The sequence below is a fragment of the Triticum urartu genome, chromosome 3A (assembly GCF_056163025.1).
Source record: "Triticum urartu cultivar PI428250 chromosome 3A, HENAU_Tu73, whole genome shotgun sequence".
Classification (NCBI taxonomy): Eukaryota; Viridiplantae; Streptophyta; class Magnoliopsida; order Poales; family Poaceae; genus Triticum; species Triticum urartu.
Window position 1 is genome coordinate 457,291,062 of NC_141875.1, and position 9,943 is coordinate 457,301,004.

Below are 9,943 nucleotides of genomic sequence, written 5' to 3' on the forward strand. Positions count from 1 at the left end.
CAGGGAGAGGCGAGCATGGAAGCGGAAGCACGAGAGATGTCCCGCCTCACTGCGAGAGCAGCGGACATGTCCCACCGCGCGGAAGTAGCAGCACAGAGGTCCCGCCGCACCGCTGAAGCAGCACAGAGGTCCTGCCGCGTCGTTGATGCAGCAAACTGGTCCCGCCGCGCCGCGGAAGCGGCAGAAATGTCTCGTCGTGCGACGAATGCAGCAGAGATGTCCGGCCGCGCTGCGGCGGTCTGGGAAAATTTCTCGCGGGCAGGCGACGACTGTTATAGGCGCATGCATGCGATCGTCCATAGCCAGATGGATCAGATCTCCGGCTCGGCGAGGTTGCAGGACGACATGATAGCCTTGTTTGAACAGGCTACCGGCGTCATCCGGCAACTAAGGGAGGGCAATGAGAAGCTTCGGGCCGAGTGCGACCTGCTGAGGGAGAAGATCGTCTGAAGTGCAGACCAGCAGGAGGAGACCAGTGCCTTGTTGAAGAGGACCGGTGTCATCGTCAAGAAACTTATGGACGAGAATGACATGCTCTGCAACGAGCGCCAAAGGCTGGTGGAGGAATTCATGGATGTTCTCAAGCAGCGTCTTGAGGACACGAAAGAGCTCATCGCCGCTCGCCACGAAGACTAGTTTCCTGGTTTCTTTTGATGTAATAATCGGTTTAGGATGTGGACTGTGTCGTCGGTTGTGAAATGTTGGGTTCTAGCGCGGATGTTTGGCCTTTGTTAGCCTCTTGGGATGTTGCAATTTCAATCTGGTAGATTTTAGTCCTTCGTGTTAGGCTGGAGTTGTGCTGAACTTCTTGTGAATTTTGGTGGTTTTCAGTATTGAAAATCGGAAGGGGCAAGCCCTTCTTTGATAAAAAAAGAAAAATTAATCGTCCTTATATATTCACCAGTCTTGCTATAAGTCGCAGTAGATGCTATATAGGTCCATCGGATCTTACATCAAGATCTATGCTTTCAGATTTTCTTTTTTCTCTCTTAAATCTCAGTCGAGTGAGACATAGCCACGCCATTAAACAGAGGCTCGGGCGCCATTAATGGAGACCTTGGGAGAGAGGTGGACGACAGATGGAGGGTCAAAGGGCTCTCCTCCCGATAAGCACGCGCAGGGGTCTAATCGCACGCCTCTCGTACTCAAATAGCTACCCTGCACGGCGCCTCCTAGCTAATAAAAAATGGGGACGCGTGGCGGCACGTAAATGGTACTAGTAAGTAGAACGCCCACGGTTTCAATAATGATGTGTTTCCGATTGTAACGTGACAGCACTTTTTCCAAAATGACTTTGTTGATTGTTAATGTGTGTGCCTTCGCAAATCGAACTGCAAATTTACCGTAGCATGTTGGTGCCTTGTCATGGCACCAAGCCAAGTTTCATTATTTTCATGCGTGTTTTGGAGTTACAGGAATTAAAAAACTAAGTTTCTCAATGTTTCCAACCCAGCCACGATGCCCAGAATTTTGAATTTCATTCCCATTTCTTGCATGGAACCTAGAAATTTACCCGAGGACACACATGTGATTTTCAACCAACTTTGGTGCACTTGAACATGTGCTTGTATTTCAAATTTAAATTATGCACACAAAGGTGACACGTTCCCTCCTAGAACCACGAGCCTTCTTGAGAGAAGCTCTGATTTGCAAGAAGCTTATACCAAAATTTGTTCCTATTCGGCCAATTTTTTTACCATGACATGACACCATGCCAAGTTTCATGATTTTAAAACCAAGTTTCTCAATGTTCTCGACCGAGCCACGATGCCCAGATGTTTGAATTTTATTCTCATTTTTTGCATGGGACCTACTCCCTCCTTCCATCTATATAGGGCCTAATGTGTTTTTCAAGACAGCCTTTGACTATTGACAAGATTAATAGCACATGAGATGTATACTATGAAAATTATATTATTGGAAGCTCCTTTGACATAAAAAATTGAAGGTATGCTTTGTGTAAGTTGCATGTCATATATTATTGCTCTAATGTTTGGTCAAAGTTAGCCTCGAAAAACGCATTAGGACCTATATAGATGGAAGAAGGGAGTAGAAATTTACCCGAGGACACAAATGTGATTTTTCAACCAACTTTGGTGCACGGGAGCATGTGCTTGTAGTTCAAATTTGAATTATGCACATTAAATGACCAAAAACTCAATTAATGTGTAAATAAGGCCAAACAAAGCCGGAATAATTCCAAAATTTAACAGGGCACTCATGTAGTTCTATGTTGCCTTTGTAAATAAACTCAAGGGGGACAACATATATTGTTTCGCACTCAAAGGTGGCACGTTCTCTCTCAGAACCACGAGCCTTCTTGAGAGAAGCTTCGGTTTGCAAAAGCTTATACCAAAATCTGTTCCTATTCGGCCAATTTTTTTTACCACAACATGGTAGTACCATGACATGACATCCATGCCAAGTTTCATGATTTTTAGCCGTGTTTTGGATTTACAAGAATTTTAAAACCAAGCTTCTCAATGTTCTCGGCCGAGCCACGATGCCCAGATGTAATTTTGTTCCCATTTCTTGCATGGGACCTAGAAATTCACCCGAGGACACAAATGTGATTTTTCAACCAACTTTGGTGCACGAGAGCATGTGCTTGTAGTTCAAATTTGACTTATGCACATTAAATGACCAGAAACTCAATTAATGTATAAAAAACGACAAACGAACCCGGAATAATTCCAAAATTTAACAGGGCACTAATGTAGTTCTATGTTGCCTTTGTTAAGAAACTCAAGGGGGGAACCGTATATCGTTTCACACTCAAAGGTGGCACGTTCCCTCTTAGAACCACGAGCTTCCAAATCGGCCCAATTTTTTACCACAACATCTTAGTGCCATGACATGACGCCATGCCAAGTTTCATGATTTCCAAGCGAGTTTTGGATTTACATGAATTTAAAATCAAAGTTTCTCAATGTTCTTGGCCAAGTCATGACGCCCAGATGTTTGAATTTCATTCTCATTTCTTCCATGGGGCCTAGAAATTCAACCAAGGACACACATGTGATTTTTCAACCCACTTTGGTGCACCGGAGCATGTGCATGCAATTCATATTTAGATTATGCACATTAAAAGTCCAAAAACTCAATTAATGTATAAAAAGGCCAAATGAACCCGAAATAATTCCAAAATTTAACAGGGCACTCATATAGTTATATGTTGCCTCTGTAAATAAAATCAGGAGGGAGGCAGCGTATATCGTTTTGCACACAAAGGTGACACGTTCCCTCTCGGAACCACGAGGCTTGTTGAGAGAATCTCCGGTTTTGCAGGAGGCTTGTACCAAAACTTGTCCCAATTCAGCCAAAAATTATATGTATGAAAATAGGGTTTAGATTATCCCAAACACCTCACTACCTAGACCAATAATGTACTATGATTTGAATTCAACATAAAATGGATACAAATATTTGAATTGGAGAGCGTATGGTACATGTAGTTCATAGTGAAATATGATTACTGCTATATGTATGTTTTTTGTTATCAAGATAATATTATAAATTATTGTATAACTTGACAACAATCGTATTCAAATAAGGAAAATTGATTCAAATTTAGTCCATATGGTAGATGGCAATATATATGTTCACATGGTGGAGTAAAATGTTCATATATGATGGAAGATCAAAATGTACGACTACATCAATTATAAACCACAAGGTCACCTAACGATATATTCGAATTCAACATAACGTGGATTTGAAAATTGAAATTCGAGATCATGGCATCTGTAATCATATAAAAAGGGACATTACTCTTTCTTTGGTGGGAATTGATTTGTTTTTTGTTGTTATTGAGGGAAGTGCGAATCGATTTGGTACTGTGCAGGGTAATCTTGTTCTCTCGATTTTTTTTACATTTTTCTTGTAGAATTGTTTTTTATATGATTACACTTCGATTCTCTTGTGTCTTGTATGAATTGTTTTTTTACACGTTAAGTTTGTTCTGCCGAACAAGGAATCCGCACCTTGTTATCCCGAAATTTTCAAGCTCGAGTATCTTTTGTCTCACCTGCTTCTAAACTCCCGCTTCTTCAACCCGCGCCGCGCCTTGTTATCCCGAAATTTGGACGCGCACGAGAACTCCCTCCTCATCCGAAATCGCTCCCGCAGCCCAGACACGCGAAATCCCCCTTCTACCCCTCAGCCGGAAATGAAGCTCCACGCCGCGGTGTCAAAACCGGTGGGGGTACGCTGGTAACTTACCCTACATTTCGGACAAGCGCGTCCCTAAGCTTGGCTCCCCCTTCCCCCTTCGCCCCCCCATTCATACACCGAGGCCGCCAAAACCCGCGAAACCCATGCTCCTCCGTCGGCCTCCCGACCGCCGCCCAGCCGGAGACTCTTCCCCGACTACGTCGTCCACCGCAACAGCTCGCCGTCCCTCATCCACCGCACCAGATGAGGATCCGTTGTCGATCTCGTCGTCCCGCCAGATCAGCCGCTCCATCCTCCACCTCCAAGGAGCTGCCCCGACGTTCGCCTCGTCTATCGCGCCACCTCAATCCCCACAACGCCGTCTTGACCTACCCCATCGGAACCGCAGCACCCTCACCAATTCCTCCGATGAAGCCGAGGCCAACTCGGCGCCACCAAGGAGGTTCTGCACTCATCGCTGCATTTTATCTTTTATTCGATCTCACGGGGCTGCCGGTGCTCGATACCGAGCAGACATGGCGTGTCTCCATTGACGGCACCGTCGCCGGCCACATCATCCATGGCGTCTCTCCCCCATGCCGTTGCTTCCTCGGCGGCGACTTCCACAACGGCACTAGCTGCAGCTGCTCCGGCTCTCGCTCGCGTTGCGGCTCTGTTCTTGCTGTCGGTCGCGCTGCTGCACTGCTCCTGCTTTCGTTCATGCTGCTGCTCTGCTCTTGCTCTCGCTTGCGCTGCTGTTGCTGTTGCACAACCTCCGGCTGCTACAGGAGTTGCTGCTTTAGCACTCGCTCACGGTGCTACTGCACGACTTGCTCTCTACTAGTGCGTTCCCTGCTCGAGCGTCTGCTGATTTAGATCACTGCTTCTCTGCTACTAGTGCTCGAACGCCCTAAACATCTATTGCAATGCTCTGTTACTAGTTCAACCAGTTTCGACAGTAAAATTCAGTTTCGACTGTGAAGTTCATTTTCTTCAGTTAAGTTCAGAGTGAACAGTACTTACAGCATCTGTCGGAGCGGCCGTGGCGCGGCTGATGCATTTTACATCTAGCACTTTTTGATGATGTATTTTACATCATCTATTGTAGATGATATTAGGGTCCCACTTCAGATTAACGTTGTCTGTCTTGTCATGCTTCAGCCTCGTCGCCATACACCTTAGCGGAGCTGCTCCAACGATGCAACTATCCATCACAGCGGAGCAGTACCCTCGGCGCCGTTTCCAGAGGCCTCGGATCTTCTTCCTCGCCTCCGACAGTCACACCAGCATCATCACCATCCTCCACAACCAACCCAATGATGCTGAGGTCCACAAGGCCATGCCAAAGAGGTTGTACACTCGTCGCATCACTTTGTTTCTCCATTCTTCTGTTCTTCCAATTCATGTGAGCCAAACACCCAGGTTGACTGAAATCCTGTGTTTCCAAATGCTCTGTTTTACACGTGCATTCCTATCCTATTCCTGTGTTTTTCCTGTCCCTGCGTCTATAGAATCCTCCAATTCTAAGGAGCACTTACAGATTTACTTCATTTTCAGATAGGCGTCAAAGAAAACTTTGTGTGTTATGTCCTGCTCCTGCCGTGTCGTCATCCACCCCACTTGAGGTGCACCATCGACAGAAGCGTTCACTGCAGCAGAGATCCCCCCTGCAGACTTCCTTTCGTCGCCTCAGATCATCTTCCCCGTTGCTGGAAGCCACGCCAACTGCTTTACCATCATCGACTGAGCAGATGAACCTGAGGACTACACAGTTCCAGAAGAGAGGTCACAGTCTTTCGTGTTTGCTTACGTTATACATCGGTTATTATTACCTGCTACTTTATCGTTCAATCTTGAGTTTTGAATTGCCCATGGGTCTCATATCGAGCCAGCAACGAATAGTATCTGTCTACTATCTGGTTCATCTGGGGTCTTCTATGTGGTTCATGTTGGGTGGGCAACAAACAATAGATGATCCATTGTCTATCTTTTTAAACTAAAGCTATAATCTACCTGCTATCATTAGTTTTGGATCCATCCACTCGTTTGCTACCATCAGTCTTGATTTTTGCATGCACCCCTTAGGCCTTACAAAATATAACTATTTTTTTATTATGCATGTCAGATATTGTACACAATCCTACTGAACATGTAGAGAAAAAGAGAAGACCGTTGCGTGTGAATATAATGTCATGCAGACGCCGCTCCATGGTGGGCGAAGTGCCCCCCTCCTGCATTTCCAGATTGTATTCGAGAGGAAGATAACTGTTCAGATGGAGATTCAGAAGGAGCCGACCATGCCTGTTTACCACCTGAGGTGTTTGCTCTAACCTGGCATGCTGATGTTGGTCATATCATGCATATGGCGCCTTGCATTGCTTACATTATACATCTTATATGTCATCAGCTTAGTTTAGATTTGCTTTGTGTGAATGCCACCTGTTTGGTTTCTATATCATACTCCCACCATTCCTAAATATTTGTCTTTTTAGAGATTTCAACAAGTGACTACATACGGAACAAAATGAGTGAATCTACACTCTAAAATATGTCTATATACATCCGTATGTGGTAGTCCATTTGAAATCTCTAAAAAGACAAATATTTAGGAACGGGGGGAGTATATGGGAATTATGCAATGCCATCTTCTTTAGCCAGGCATCATATACGTGAATCATGCAATGCCATCCTGTTTACCCAGTCATCATATATGTGAACTGTATCGTGCCATATTTTTTTTCCATAATGTATTCCATTTATCAACAATGTTTATACATTCATCTACTCTTCCTGTGCATCAGCCATTTGAGTCGGTCATGGGAAAATCTGGAGTGAAAACAAGGTCTTCTGAGCAGTCAGTGCTACCTGTTGATATAGATTTCTTGCTGGTTACAGATAGCTCCTCAGAGGAGGATTCAGAGAGAGATGACCAGTCGTATCCCCCCCCCGAGGTGCATGCTCTAACTTGGCTGGGTTATATTGCTCATATCATGCATATGGTGTCTTGCATTGCCATGCCATCTGCTTAGATTAGACATGCTTTGTGTGAATGCCTCCTATTTGCTTTCTATATCAGATATGTGAATTATGCAATGCCATGTTTTTCAGCCAGTTATCATATATGTGAATTATGCACCGCCATGGAGCCAAGCATCATATATGTGAATTATCTTATGCCATCTTTTTTTCATTAGTATTCCATTTGTAGACAATATGTGTATATTGAACTGCTCTTCATGTGTATCAGCCATTTGAGCCGGTTATGGAAAAAATCTGGAGTGAAAACAAGGTCTTCAGAGCAGGCAATGGTACCTGTTGAAGCATATATCTCGATGGTTACAGGGAGCTCCTCAGAGGAGGATTCAGAGACAAATGACCAGTCCTATATCTCACCTGAGGTGTATGCTCTAATTTGCAATGTTTATATTTCTCATATGATGCATATGGTGTCTTGCATTGCTTAGTTTAGACATCATATGCACAATATTGAATTCTATCTGCTTAGTTTAGAGATCATACATGCGAGTGCCAGCTGCTTAGTATATGAATCAATTATGTCAATTATATCATGCCATCCTGTATACTTAGATAACATGTATGTGAATTATTTCATCCCAACCTATTTTAGAAAGACATCATATAGTTTTGTCATGTCATCCTGTTTAGGTACTCATCATATGTTATCCCTCATATATCTGCAACTGTGTCATGCTATCCTGTTTAGTTAGGCATCATATATGTGAAATTGTGTCATGTTGTCCTGTTTGGTTAGACAACATATATGTGAATTACCACATCTGTCTATCATACAATGTATGCACGTTCAATTTCTTTTCTTGTTTATCAGCCATTTGAATTGAAGGTGGTGATGGCAGTATCTAAGGGAGCAAAAACCCGTTCTTCACAAAAGACAGTGCTACCCGTCGATGCAGATAGAACCATGGTTGTACTGGCCCACAAACTAGCCCCACCACACATAATCGAGACTCTTCCAGATTGCACACTTACACCGTTGGGCAGAGAACCAACTACAACCCATCTAACTGCAACCCCAGCGGATAGTAACCCACTTATAGTTGACAAACCACCATGTCCACCACAGAGTACCCCCACACGAGCAGTTTGTAAAGCTACTGCAGTGCCCAAAGCACGAAGACCACCACAGCTAACCCAAACTCCACGTTTAAAGCAGAAGAGCAACTGTTCTCAAGTCAGATTCCGTAGCTATGGTCCATACTCCTTTGCTGTTGCATCACTGTATTTACTCATACCAACTACTTTCGAATTTGAAGGATCCAATTGAAACTCCAATGGCGCAACAGGTATGTTTTAAACCTATTTCTTTAACTGGATTGATGTTCTAACTTCTTGCTCTATGTTGATTTCAGTTTAAGTTGTATAAACAGTTATGTTCTCATGTGATGCACATTACAAGTGCTGCCAATGCTGTGTAGTTTCTCACACTTATATTCTGTCTATGCTGTTGTGTCTTAAAAATATATGAGTTGAACTGTGTCTCTATCTTGATTAGGGAACATAAACTAGAATGATATGGACAATAAAGTGACCATAGTACATAGATATATGTTTGTTTCATGTTGTTATCCTGTCCACCTTACTACTGAACTGGTTTACCAAAATGAGTTTCGTATACTACAAGCTAAACCTGTGATGTGTCTGCTTGTTTCTCTTGTAGTATGCAAACAGAATATTGGAGAAGAGCACCCCACTATGCAATGGTAGAGAAAGTAATGCAGATAAGGTTCAAGATAGTGAGACAACCCTGTTGGTCTCCAAGAAAGGTGATAAAAACGGTCTTGTAGACAGTGAGAAAACCCCACAGTCCTGCGTTGATGTAGTGTTCGAGTTACTGGCCAGTACCGCTGGCACAAGCTCTTCGAACTCGCTGCCTGAATCACTTTGGCTTCTTCAGTCTTACCTACAAGCTGAAAGGCATCAGTCAGCTATGCTGCGGTAAGAAGCCGAAGGACTGAGGAAGTCCCTGCAGAATTCAGATGCGTACTTTCTTGTGCAACAGCAAGCGCTGGAGGATTTAAGTGCCAAACAAGAGAAAGTTAATAAGCTTGCTAAGCATCTTACCAGCATTATGGGTACCCAGGATATTGTTTCCTGAACTCTTCTAAAGTGGTTTTAGTTCTAGACTTGTTTTGCTGCGGCGTTTATATGCTGCTTTGTTCCCTATATTTGCACTGGTGGCGAACTTTGATGCCCAGTGGATGTAATATGTGTAATAGCCGTGATAGCCTAGCATAAGTTGCTTGCTTATTTATTTCCTTTTTGTCTTGTTTATTTGTTTGCTTGTAGTCAGTGCAGTATGGACACTGGGCCTCGTACGGGCCGTAGAAACAGTGGGCCTTCTACGGGCCGTAGAAACAGTAGGCCTTCTACGGGCCGTAGAAACAATGGGCCTTCTACGGGCCGTAGAAACAATGGGCCTTCTACGGGTCGTATCATCAATGGGCCTTATACGGGCCGTATGATCGATTGGCCAAACATGGGCCAATAACAGGCCGCATTATGGCCGTAAACAGGCTAGAGTTGGAATCGTCCGTTCATGGGCCGACCATAAAGGGCCATCGTTAATAGGCCGTATTTGATGACGCTATGAAAACGGCCCAACATATTAACAGACCACAAACGGGCCGACTGTAACCACGGGCTGAATTTGGCCCACAAGCAGAAAATGGCAGTAACGGGCCGTAAGTAAACGAATGCTGGAAATGAGCCCAAGAATAAATGGGCTCGGAGAAGGCCGAAAGATAACATGGGC